The sequence below is a fragment of the Thrips palmi genome, unplaced genomic scaffold (genome assembly GCF_012932325.1).
Source record: "Thrips palmi isolate BJ-2018 unplaced genomic scaffold, TpBJ-2018v1 HiC_scaffold_3, whole genome shotgun sequence".
In the NCBI taxonomy this organism is placed as follows: domain Eukaryota; kingdom Metazoa; phylum Arthropoda; class Insecta; order Thysanoptera; family Thripidae; genus Thrips; species Thrips palmi.
In genome coordinates, this window is record NW_023144630.1 from 9,296,938 (window position 1) to 9,310,998 (window position 14,061).

A 14,061-nucleotide genomic window follows, 5' to 3' on the forward strand; every position below is an offset into this window, starting at 1 on the left:
AAATTTTTAATTTTTTTCCCAGGACCCTTCCCCCAAATTTCCCCTTACCTTTAAATTTTATAAGATTTTGTGTAATTTTGTGGCCCAAGATGAACCTACGGAGATCACTGTAAGGTCCTACGGAGAATACTGTGCGGTCCTACGGAAAATACTGTAAGAGCCTACGGAGAATACTGATAAGAGGGCAACGGAGAATTACCACAGGCTGTTTACAGAATTTTCCGTAGCTTTTTGCCACAGTGTAGGCACTGGCAGCGCGACCCCAGGAAGCGCCCTCGCCACCTAGTATTTTGAAGCGCGCTGCCGCATGCCTCCGTCTCAGCGGGAGCGACTCTGATGGTGGGTGGCTTCCCTATCTTCGTCGCTGTCACTATCTTCTTCATCATCGAAGCGTATGTGTCTGCCGCTCCCTTTACTGGAAGAAGAAGCTCTGCTGCGTGAGCTGCGGCTGGAGTGGCGGGGGCATTCCACGCCGGTTCATCCGGGACCCCAAATTTCACACCTCGGATTTGGGTTCTGGTGACTTTTTCTTGAAGTAATCATCACTAACAACAAAACCATAAAACAGTTTTTCAAAATTTCAATTTGTATGGGAGATATGGCCAAAAGAAAATTTCAAAATCACACATTTAAAAAAAATAGAAATTTTTTTTTTAGAATTTTTTTGTTTTGCTTTTTTAATGGTGTGGTGGTCTAAAATAAAGAATGAAAACCCATCTTGGGTCATACGTCTCACCAGTTGGGTAAAAAAGCTGAAAAACATAAAAAAAGTTACGCGTTTTGGATTTCTCAAAAACTGCGTCTCCAGATTTCAACCAAATTTTTTTCTAAGGAAGGCCTAATGGTGCTCTAGGATGCCTCAAAATATTAGGACTGGCAATGGAAAAGGATCTGAGATAAACGACATTTTGTGTTGCGATACTTCAAAAATCAGGAAATATCGACTCGTAAGATACAGTCAAGTTCATACAAAGCAGTTCTGAGACATCAAAAGTTGTTCAGAATTATGAGGTTTGTTTCCAGACGACATGGGAGTCCATGAGGTACAATAAGAACAGTCTTTTTATCCATAGAAATTTTGTGACACTCTTAAATAAAATTTACACGACCAAACTGTTATCAACGGGTGATGACATATCAAGGCATGGGTGAGAAACAGTGTGTCAGAAGTGCACACCTAGATATGCTTGTAAGCAGTTACTAGGCCTTAAAATCTCTAAACATACCTTTTATCTTACATACCTTACACCTGACTAGGTGTGCTCTTACACCTGACAAACTGCTTCTCACCCATGCCTTGACATGTCATCACCCATTGATAAAAATTTGGTCGTCAAAATTTTTATTTAAGAGTGTCAAAAAATTTTCAATGGATAAAAGACTGTTCTTATTGTACCTTATGGACTCTCATGTCATCTGGAAAAAAACCTCATAATTCTGAACAATTTTTGATGTCTCAGAACTGCTTTGTATGAACTTGACTGTATTTTACGAGTCGATATTTCCTGATTTTTGAAGTATCGCAACAAAAAATGTCTTTTATCTCAGATCCTTTTCCATTGCCATCCTAATTTTTGGGGCACCCTAGAGCACCATTAGGCCTTCCTTAAAAAAAAATTTGGTTGAAATCTGGAGACGCAGTTTTTGAGAAATCCAAAACGCGTAACTTTTTTTATGTTTTTCAGTTTTTTTACCCAACTGGTGGACGTATGACCCAAGAGGGGTTTTCATTCTTTATTTTAGACCACCACACCTTTAAAAAAAGCAAACAAAAAAATTCTAAAAAAAATTTTCTATTTTTTTTAAATGTGTGATTTTAAAATTTTTCTTTTGGCCATATCCCCATACAAATTGAAATTTTAAAAAACTGTTTTAGGGTTTTTGTTGTTAGTGATGATTACTTCAAAAAAAAGTCACCAAAACCCCAAAATCCGGGGTGTGAAATTTGGGGTCCCGGATGAACCGGCGTGGAATGCCCCGGCGACTGGTTGAGCTACCACGTGTGGATGGACGGCCACTCCTTCCACTGGCTGAAGCACTGTGGCTACGGCTTCGGGAACGGCCACGCTGGGTGCTGGGAGATCTCGACTTGGACTTAGCGCGTTGTGCCTTTGGGGACTTGCTGCCCTACTTAGCGGGGGACTTGGATTTAGAACGCCGCTGTGGGCTCTTCGACTTGCTGCGTCGCTGGGTCACTTTAGGTGACGTGGACCTCTTGCGTTGAGCCTTGTCTTTTTTGGGCTTTCTTTCAGGGACTTGCCCTGCTTGCGTTTTTGGGGATTTTGACGCAGATCTTCCGCGCGCCTTTGGACCAGGTGTTGAATTCCTCCTCACAGGTCTCCCAGTGAGTTTGGGTCTTGCCGCCTTCTTGCTTGAGCTAGGCCTAGCATCGGCCCTCGACGATCGGTGCACCACAGGTTTCCCATGGGCGTTTAGGCTGGTATACGGCACTGGTGTTGGGCCATACCCCTTGTTCACTGCTGCAGCTGGTATGGGGGTAGGATTTAACGGGGCATATGTGTTGTAGCGCCCGTTTGTGTTGGCTAACAGTGTGCCACCCAGAAGCATGATACGGGGATCTTGTAAAATAGGGCAGGTGACCGTCTGATCCAAGTGGTTGAAGGACCGCAAGGGGCCACAGAGAACCTCCACGTTTTGTTCGCACTCAACAGGTTTGGGCGCATAAGCAATCAACAAAAGCAAAACAACAATAACAGTTAACATGGCTACTCCTCTTAGACCAACGAAACATTCAAATTGTTACTTTTGTGTGCATTTCGTCTCGTCACGGTCAACGATAGTGTGTGTCTGTCATGTTTTAGCGTGTCGCAGTACTTTCGAAAGGCCTGAGTGCCCTCGGGCCATTTTAAAATTTTTTGGTTTTTTGAGGAGATTTGGGGGGTGATGAGCAGACCCCCGTTTAAAACCATTTTAATTTCCAAAATCCCCACGTAAGTTAATCCCGTTTTGTTGACTAGGAAACCATCGGCCCGACTTTGGGTCAAAAATTCCCCTTGGGTTTTACCGGTAACGGCACAGTGTTGGCCTTCGTTCACTTTTTCAGTGAGTTTGTTTTAAAAACCATATGTTGTGGGCCCGTTGGGGTCTTTTTTCCAAAAGCAGATGGGAAACCCAAAAATTTGGGGGGCAGGGTCGATCCAAGAAATTGAACAAGCCCAGAAAACCCCAGGGTTTTTTCCCACTAAAATTGGGCGATAAGTTTTTGGGAACCAAAAAGTAAATTTTCTCTCTTTGCCAGGGCATTAAAAGGGTTTTTTGTGTGAATTTGGCCCTTTGGTCAACAATGTGGGGTCTGTTCCCCTGCGCGGGGTTTTCAAAGGCTTAAATCCCTGGGGCCCTTTCAAACTTTAAGGTTTTTCGGGGAAAATTTTAAAGGGGGCCTTCCGGGGCCCAGGCTAGGGTCTGAGACTAGCTCAAGTCTTCCTGATTTGAGAATGGGCTGAGACCCCTTGCTGGTCAACCCCTTATCAAGAGAGAGTGACTCAGTGATATCCAGCTTTTTGTGTTGATGTGAGTACCATTTTCCAAGTGTCTCAGGAATCGCTGGCCAAACCAAAGGATTCAATGGTAGTTGGTCAGCGGCATTGACACGTAACCTGAAAATACGATGCAGGTCTTGTATTTTACTGGTCCAGTTAAAAGTAAATTTCCGTAAAATTTAAAGGGGAACCTAAAACTAAAAACTATTTTAAGGGCCCCAAAATTTATTTTTCGGGGAAGGTATTGCCTTTTAACCTTTTTTCCATTTCCTTCCCGAAAAACGCCAATTTGGGTTCTGGCCCCCGTGGTGTCGGGGAAGGAACCCAAATTTTGGGCTCTTTTTTTGGAAAAAGGGCCAAAATTTGGCCCCAAATTCCCGGGAAACCAATGGAATTCCAAATTTTCCTTTGGGAAAAAAGGAAAAAAGGGGAGGGAAAATTTTTGAAATTTTTGGAAAGGGGTTTTTTTCTTTTTTTTTGGGGGTAAAAACTTTTTTAAAAGTTCCCCAAACCCCCCAAAAAAAACCGGGGGGCAGGGGGTCCCCGGGCCTTTCTTTTTTTGGAAGCCACGAGGTAAAAACATGGGGTTTTTAAACCCCCCCAAAAATTTCCGGCAATTTTTTGGGTTTTGGGAAAAAATTTTCCCCGAGAAACCTTTTTTCCCGGCAGCCCTTTTTTTTCCTTTCCCCACTCGACACACCGGGTCCCCAATTCCCCCCCTTTTCAAAAAACCCCAAACCCCCAAAAAGGTGGTAAAAACAAGGGTTTAAAAAGGTGTGGGGCGCCCAGGGGGCCGGTTGTCCCCCCTTGGGTTTTCCCGGGAAAAAGCCCGGGGCGGCCCCCCCTTTTCCCCCCCCCCTTTTTCCCAATTCCAAACCCCCCGGGGAAACCCTTTTTAGGGGGTCGGGGGGCAGAATAGGTTCTATTTTTGTCATCAGCACCCTCCAAAACGTAGGAAACGACATGAAACTTGTCAAAAAAAAGAAAGTACCAAAAAAATTGTCTTTTTTCTGCCCTTTTTTGAGTGTTTTTGGCTAATTTGACCCAATGGATTGAGATAGCAAGCTGGATTTTTGTTTGTGGCGAGCCAAGGACATACCTTATGACCCTGGAAAATCTCAGCCAGATCGGCCGAGCCGTTCAGGAGTAGTAGTGGGGCAACCCCCACACACCCACACACACAGAAAGAAAAAGTTTTTTAACCCCACTTGAGTAACGGGCTTCGCTATCGCTCAGCCAATTACTGTGCAAGGCGTGGCTGGCGAACGCTGGGTGCTCGCTTTCCAAGTTCTTGATGGCGGCAGCGGCGAAATCCTTGTCCGTGGTGGCGAGGCAGGGGCTCGTTCCGTCCGAGTACACATTGCTGAAGTCTTCCCGTCCACAAATTTTCTTCAAATCCATGGCGGTGCACTCTGGGACGGTGCGGAGCGGAGCTCAGGGCACGTCCGCTCACGACGGCGGCCAAGCGAGAAGTCAAAAAAAATTTACGTTTGGTTCTTGTTTTCAATTCCCTAGTAGAATTGCCTGCTCCTAATGAACAGGGGAACCCGTCTTTTTGTTTTTATTTTTTAAATTTTTTAACAAATAAAAATTAATAGCAAGTATTTTGAGCAGAGAATACCTTTTTACCCAAAATAGGATCCAGCTGGATTGTATAAAGAAAAAACAACAACAAGAAATTTTTTAAAGGGAAAAAAAGGGGCTTGCACTACTCAGAATTTTAGGTGGGGGCGTGGGGGGAACGCTGGGTGTCGCCCAATTCCTCGGAAAACCTTCCCGTGGGGACAGGGCCTGAAATATGTAAGTTTATCCACCATTTTTTAAAATCAGGGCGGTGACCCTCGGCGAGGGCAGTTCGTTCAAAAACAACCGGAAGTAAAAAATTTACGGGGTTCTTTTTTTCCTGAAATTGCCTGTTAATGAAAGGGCCCCTCTTTTTTTATTTTTAATTACAACTTTTTCAAATAACACACGTTCAACAATAAAATGGGAATACACATTACCAAAAAGTATAAAAGAAGGGATTTTTTGAAAATTCAATGTAGTAACTAACAAAGGGTCCATGTTGTAAAAAAAGTTTCTGCAACAACAAAGTTAATTAGGTGGGTGGTCGAATTTTTCATGACTTTTTCCGGCCCCCGGCTGGACCGCTGCGACTGCCACTTGCAAATGTTGCATATAGGCAGGATGGAAATTCTCGTCGCGACGCTCCGCCTTTGCAGTTTGAGCTTTTCTTGGTTTTCTTCTTGGCTTGGCCGCGCTTCCCCTGCTGCTTGTTCGTGAAGCTGACATTCTTTGGGAACGTGACTTTTCGCGGCCTGGTCCGGGGGTTGGAGGTCGGTTGGTCTTGCCTTGAGAGCGATTTGACTTGTTGCTCTTACTTGTTAGACCCTGAACGTGCTTTGACACTGCCAGACCTTGAGCGTTGCGGCGAAGCACTCTTCTTGGATTTGGAAGATTTACTATGGCTCCTGGATCTAGTATGAGCTTCGAGACCGCTGACCAGTACTAGACTTGCGGGATCCATGGGAACTGGCCCTGCGCTGCGGTGACTTGGATTTGCGGCGCTGGTTCTGCTTGCGGTTTGATCCAGCTGACTTTGGCCTTTTAGCCTTGGGTTGCTTCTGTCTTTGTCTGGACCTTGACGGCCGAGAAGCTTCGGTGTGTCCTTGGCTGTGGGAGCGTTGCCTCTTTGAACCATATTCGGGCTCGTACATGTATTTGTCCAAGCCGTGTGATGTGTCAGGGGGAGCAAGAGGCAATGGGACGTAGATGAGGTGAGCACTATTGAAAGTGCGCCAGACACCAAAGCCTATTCCGACAATGTTTGCCTGCTGCAGACAAGGACCACACACAGTCTGCGTGACATGGCCAAAGGTTCTTATCGTGTTTGGAGCCATAATCCCGCTGTTGTCCATCAATGGCAGGACTTCTAGCTGGACTCGGTACATCATGCCAGGTGCGTGCACGGCCGGAGTTACAGCACAGGCAACTTCCATCAGCTGAATATTGCCAAGAGGGCCCAACTAATTGGCTGGTATCCTGAGCGCGGCTTGGAGCGCGAGCATGCAATGGGAGATCCAGTGGTAGGGTGTTCTTCGGTTTTCGATTGTTTCCTGCCAATTCTTAGCCCCGAAGTGAGTGTAGAATCGAAGAGGTATTATGCCCACTTTATTGATGACCTCTGAGGCGAAGTCGACGATCTCAGGTCCTGAGCTGAGACCCCACTCCACTGGCCTCAGAAGGAGAGCAGAGTCCACTGCTAGCGGATTGCCTTGGCCGGGAGTTGTGCTTCTGAAGATGTAGCGGAAAAGACACGCAAACACCACGTCCGCAGCTTGCAGGCTAAGGTTGTTGTATGCCCTGTTGTTCCAGGTGGCTCGTGGGATATTGGCCCCAGTGATCTTCTTTAGCAAGCTCTTAAGCCGATGAAAATAGACGCTGTTGACATTGCCGTCCTTATCAACATACTTTGCATCGAAGGTGTTCGAAGATGAGAGAGCCACGATGCTAGGTGGGCAATCAGCAGAGCGTAGTATTATTCCCGTGATGTCACGTCCTGTCAGGTTATAGCCGTGAAGCACGGTGCTGGCCGCAGCGGAGGGCAGGGCACCTAGCAGGATCAACACCAGATCCCAGTTCTGGAACGAGCGCATGAGATCCGAGACAATCTCAGTGGTATGTGGGTCCTGCTTGATGAGCCGGCAAAGCAGTTGGCATATGGAGATGTCACCAGGCTCAGGGATTATTAAATGGCGCACAGACTCCATTGTTGATAGTAGGGGCACTGCACGCATCAACACAAGCTGTCGGTTGGGCAGATAGTTATGTATCCCGTACGCAGCTTAAGGATGCCTTTCCCACGCGTCACGCCCCTGGAGGCGCTCATCATCTTCGGTCATAACTATGACAGCGTCAATGTCGCTTTGGGGGTTCTGCGGCATGTAGGCCAGGTTGGCATTGGCGACTGGAGTATCCACAACCAAGTTCCATGATGCCGAGGCGATTGAAGCGGCTTCATGGGCAGCAGCATAGAAGTCATCCATTGCGCAGTGCCTCTGTGCAAATCTGAGCAGGAAATCAAGCAACTGTGCAGGAGTGGGTAGCACATTGCCCAGATTTGGCACCACAGCTGTTGAAAGCACAAACAAGTATGAAAGCACGGCAGGCCACATAATGAAATCCACAACACTTATAGGATTTGCAGCGGGCGGCTCCAAAACTTGACCTCCGGCCGCCAGCATGGATGCACACAGTCTGTCCACGTCGTTGACCACATCTTCGGAGCAGATGTAGAAAGTTGCTCCCGACTGTGCTTGATTGATCATGTGTGCGATCCCAACAGCGTCCAAGGGCGTTTGAATGATGGTCAGGTTGCCAGCTTGTACCCCAACGATGTTCAGCACCACGCCGGTGTGTAACGCATGAGACAGCTGATGGACAAATAGGTGCCCTTAAATAAAGAGACCTTTCATGAACTTGCGTTCCGTGCGGAAATTGAGTAGATGTGGGTAGTTCATCAATTTTGACCCCTGGGCACACACTATCTTCCCTCCCAATTTAGTTTCAAGCTTGCGCCCAGTCACTTCTTCACCTTCCAAAAGTGGCGCCAATGCTGCCTTATCACACACCTTAACCAAAGGCGCAGCCCCCCACTGCACGTCAGTTCCAAAGTGTGCCAACCGAATGTCTATTTTGTTGCCACAATTCAGTGGTCAGTATCCCCGCATGTCACGCGGGAGACTGGGGTTCGATTCCCCGCCGGGGAGGCAGTCTCTCTTTTGGTGCCTTTCGAATGAGTCTCATTGGCTGAGCGATAGCAAAGCCTGTTCCTCCAGTGGGGTTGAAAAGTTTTTCCTGTCTCTCTGTCCGTCCGTCTGTCTGTGTGTGTGTGTCCGCACTACTCCTCCTGAACGGCTCGGCCGATCTCGGTGAGATTTTGCACACTTTTTGGGTACCGTGAAACGGGGTAACTTCGGACATTTTAGACAGGTTTCTTCGAAATTGTCAAAGTTGTGGTGCTGTCATGGACCTGAGGGTTAAAATCTATCATCTACCCACCTTTAGCTTCGATTTGGCGCTTAGTTCAAATATCTGCACCTCACCGTTTTTACAGTGGAGGGTCCGAAGCAGTGTCCGAAATTACCCCGTGTTTTGGGGTAATTTTGGACATTCCTGAAAAAAAAAAAACGAATTTTCGTTCTGATTTTGGTCCCAAAATCGATGACTGTCTCTTTCTAAAGTGATAATATGATTAGATGAGAAATTCGTAAGGGTTTAGATGTAAAGGTAAGGTAGGGGTGGTCATTCATACGCAATTTGAAGTCATGTTTTTGCTCTCATATGTAGTTCGATTTCAGGAATAGTGGGTGGAACTAGTAGAGCCAGTTAGAACGCTTCTATTTTTTTTAATTTTTGACCGATTAGCTTTCATAGGCAACTCGGGCCATACTTTATTACGAAAAAGTGAATCTTAAATCTTCCTCTACAAGATTACATACGATCACATACATGCATATGAAGGGCAAGTAGTCGTGTCTTATGTACGGTTAGGAAGATACGGGGGCTCGGTGGAAAGCTTTGCATTTCAATTGTAGTAAACCGGCGAGCTATGGAGCCATTCGCCAAGTCCAACTCTCGTGTCACATGAAAGAAAATAAATCACAAAACAGTCGTTGACACTAAGGTAGGATATGCACATAAAACTAAGTATTAAAGATGTAGCTTTTCCCCATTTTTATGAAATTCGAAGTTTACAAAGCAACCGCTGTAAGAATTGGGGATTATCGTTGTTATTGGATTATCTTCAACTTTCAGAAGAGCTTTTCAGCTTCCACCACTCAAACCCTGCGAAATTGAAAGTGTTCAGGACATACCCACTCTCCCTGGCGTGACGTTTGTATGTCCGAAATTACCCCGTAAAGTAGCAGTTTTTTAGTTTCGAGCCCATATAAACCATACTATTTGACCCTGGTGAACCTCCGTGAACCTGGCAGAACCCAATATTGCACAATTGATCGGACATGACTCAAAAAATTGAGCACGAATTGAGCAATCGATTCCACTATACCGTTTTATTTGTGCATGCACGGAACGGTACTACGTCTTGCTATTGGGTTCTGCTGGGTTCACGCCAGCAGCGCCCAATCGTGCTACAGCAACGAGACAGGCACCAAAAAATTAAGCACGAATTGAGCAACCGATTGCACTATACCGTCTTAATTGTGCACTGAAACGAAGGCCACAATCCAGTACATTCGTTTCGCCCAGGTAACATATACCAGCAGCGCCCACTCATGCTACAGCGACGAGACAGGTGCCAAAAAATTGAGCACGAGTTGAGCAACCGATTGCACCATACCGTTTTAATTGCGCGTCAAAACGAAGGTCATAAACCACCACAATCGTTTTTCCCAGGTAACTTTTACCAGCAGCGCCCAATCGTGCTACAGCAACGAGACAGGTGCCAAAAAATTGAGCACGAATTGAGCAACCGATTGCACTATACCGTTTTAATTGTGCGTTGAAACGAAGGTCATAACCCCCACAATCGTTTTTTCCAGGTAAAATTTACAAGGTAGGATTACGCCAGACCGCGTCTTGTCGTAACAGGCTTCGCGATGTCTCGCTGCCTGTTCCTACATTCCGCGCCTGGCGTACCTACCTTGGCCTGCGGCGCTAGCCTGCCTTCGGCAGGCAATGGCTTGTCTGTCGTCGGTTACTTCTAACTTGTTTCTTTCTGGGGGGCTGGACCCCCCTTCATTCTAGATAGACTTGCTTCATCTTCAAATAACACGATCTTGACCCTTGAAACTTTTTAACTTGTTGGGGCTGGGGGGCTCCGCCCCCGAGGCCCCCCTTTTTTTAAGACAGAAGAGATCTGCCTACGGAAAACTCGATTTTTCGCCGGTTTTTAGGTGTTTTTTGGCTATAAAAACTGAACCAGTTGAGCTGGGATGGTGAAATTTCGCGTGTGCCGAGCCAAGGACATACCCAAAAAGTGTGCAAAATATCACCGAGATCGGCCGAGCCGTTCAGGAGGAGTAGTGCGGACACACACGCACGCACGCACGCACACACGCAGACAGGAAAAACTTTTCAACCCCACCTGAGTAACGGGCTTCGCTATCGCTCAGCCAACCAGCAGCGCCCAATCGTGCTACAGCAACGAGACAGGTGCCAAAAAATTGAGCACGAATTGAGCAACCGATTGCACTATACCGTTTTAATTGTGCGTTGAAACGAAGGTCATAACCCCCCACAATCGTTGGAAGTATCCTGTGGAACGGTATACTGCAATCGGTTGCGCTGCTGGTATGTTACATGGGGAAAATGATTGTAATGGGTTACGACCTTCGTTTCAACGCACAATTAAAACGGTATAGTGCAATCGGTTGCTCAATTCGTGCTCAATTTTTTGGCACCTGTCTCGTTGCTGTAGCATGATTGGGCGCTGCTGGTAAATTTTACCTGGGAAAAACGATTGTGGGGGTTATGACCTTCGTTTCAACGCACAATTAAAACGGTATAGTGCAATCGGTTGCTCAATTCGTGCTCAATTTTTTGGCACCTGTCTCGTTGCTGTAGCACGATTGGGCGCTGCTGGTAAAAGTTACCTGGGAAAAACGATTGTGGTGGTTTATGACCTTCGTTTTGACGCACAATTAAAACGGTATGGTGCAATCGGTTGCTCAATTCGTGCTCAATTTTTTGGCACCTGTCTCGTCGCTGTAGCATGAGTGGGCGCTGCTGGTATATGTTACCTGGGCGAAACGAATGTACTGGATTGTGGCCTTCGTTTCAGTGCACAATTAAAACGGTATAGTGCAATCGGTTGCTCAATTCGTGCTCAATTTTTTGGTGCCTGTCTCGTTGCTGTAGCACGATTGGGCGCTGCTGGCGTGAACCCAGCAGAACCCAATAGCAAGACGCTGTAAGTACCGTTCCGTGCATGCACAAATAAAACGGTATAGTGGAATCGATTGCTCAATTCGTGCTCAATTTTTTGAGTCATGTCCGATCAATTGTGCAATATTGGGTTCTGCCAGGTTCAGGGAGGTCCCAGACGATTGAAAATTTGACACAGTATGCTCTTACCATGATCGAATCGACAAACAATCAACTCCTGAACCGGCCATGAACAGTTTCGGCTTGCCAGTCAAAGTTTTTACGCAAAAAGCGAACTTGGGTAAAAATGGTTAAATACCAAAACCACTCTTTCGCCTGAAGTTTGCCCCTCATTTGGCCTCCGGGTGATTGATCAGATGGTTTTAAGTGTGGCCGATGCGATGCGCGCAACGGGACAAGCCTCCAAGTTGGCTGTTGGATGGGAGCATCATCACTATGCTTCCGGGCAGAGTTGTCCGAAACTACACCGAGTGTCCGAAATCACCCCGTTTCACGGTATGTCCTTGGCTCGGCACACGCGAAATTTCACTATCCTAGCTCAACTGGTTTAGTTTTTATAGCCGAAAAACACTTAAAAATGGCGAAAAATTGAGTTTTCTGCAGGCAGATCACTTCTGTCTTAAAGAAAGGGGGTCTGGGGGGCGGGAGCCCCCCAGCCTGGACAAGTGAAAAAGTCCCTTACAATAGCGAAGAGTTCCGAAACCTAGCCAAGGACTATTCCAAACTTGTCCACCAGCCCCGGACAGTTCCGCTTTCCCTCTGGTTAGGCCCGAATCGAGTCCGGGCCGAATCGGAGTCCGGACCGGACAGTTCCGTTTCTTGGTTTCAGAACCACTCTTAGTCAAGGACTGTCCGAAAGAGTCCTGCCTAGGTGCAGCTGTCCCGGACTGCAGCCCCTCGCTGGCCCAACCCGGCAGGCCCCGCGAGGCTCGAGTCGAGCAGAGGCGAGCCGGAGCCCAGCCGGCCCATGCACCTGAGCCGAGCCGGGGCGCCCGGACGTCCCGGCAACTGGGTACGCGGAAATCGCCGCTCGCCGGCATGCCGAAGCACGCTGAAGGGTCGCCGAGGTTACCTGGCGCCCTGGCGGACGCGGCCAGAGATGCAGTTTTCGCCAGTTTACGGCGAGCTGTTGAGCGAGTCACATCGCACAGCAGCGCATCTGTGATCAGTGAACAGAAAAACGCGCACAAGTCACATCTACTTTTCGCTCGATACTTTCTCGGAGCGATGTTCAGGCGATTCGCGACTGTTCTGGAAGTAATTTTTGGTGAGGTGTCGTGTACGGCGTTTTCCTAAACATTGCAAGGGGGAAATCACTTGTGTAATGGTCGGTCGAAGGGTCTGTAATAGCCCTGTAATGGCCCTGTAATGTGTAATACCTATGTAATGGGTGTAATATTGGTGTAATGCCTGTAATGGTCCTGTAATGCCTGTAATAGGTGTGTAATAGGTGTAATATGTGGGAAGAAAAATACAGAAAACGACTAAAAAATTCGCGAAAGTCAGCGAAAAAGTCATTTGGCTGCAATAAAAGAAATACCCAACGTCCGGATCGAGCCGAAAGCAAGCCGAAAGTGGCATGTAGGGTGGGGGGTGTCTCTAGTGGGGGCAGGCGAGGGGCTGAATCTGTAAGGAGGGGTAGTCTAAGCCCTAATCTGGTTAAATAGGTACAAGCTATTAATTGATTGGAAAGACAAAGGTTCCTGTGGCCAAAAGACATTCTTGTCAAATGATATTTCGGCCAAGATTCAAATTCCCAATTTTTTCATGGAAAATGATTAATGCAAGGGATGAATTTTATCAGGAGGGTTCCAAAAGAATCCAACCAGCCCGGCCCGGCAAAACCCCGCGCGCCCAGACGGCTACCTCCAGCAGCTACCTGGGCGCGGGGTAGCGCCGGCCGGCCGCGGCGGTCTGATTTTTTTACAAGTGGTATTAAAGGTATTGGAGGGGGGGGGGGGCAATGAAAGATCCCCCGAGACAGCTAACAACAGCGACCAGCTGAGCTGCCACTGCTGTACTACCTAGCGATAACCCGTGCCCACGGACAAAATATAGTCCCTCTGGAGGCTGAAACCTACTTCCAAGGCCGTTTTAGCTGCGTAATAGCCTTGTAATAGTAGTGTAATAGCTGTAATTGATAGGTAATACCTGTGTAATTGCGTAATAGGTGCGTAATGGGCGTAATGATTTAATTGCTGCAATTGCTGTAATTGCACTGTAATGGTACTGTAATAGCAGAAATATCGATGTAATATCCGTAATTTGCGTAATAGGTGTAATTGTCTGTAATGATTCAAAATGTAATAGTCGGTCGACCATTTTCATGAGTGATTTCCCCCTTGAAACATTGATCGAATTTGAGCTCCGAGAAAGTATCGAGCGAAAAGTAGATGTGACTTGTGCGCGTTTTTCTGTTCACTGATCACATCGTAACAACTATCCACTGGCTGCTGGCTACCGCAAGTGTGTGTGTCTCTCAAACTTAAAGGACGGGCGGTGAGAGGGCGGGAGGTGTATTATTTTATTTGCCTATCTTCTTTCACCCTCGTCCCCAAATGTTTCCATCATTTGCAAACAACTTCAACGAGTTCGCTTGTGCAGGCATGTACTTGCAGGTATGATACACTTAGTGCATGATCAAAATTTGTGT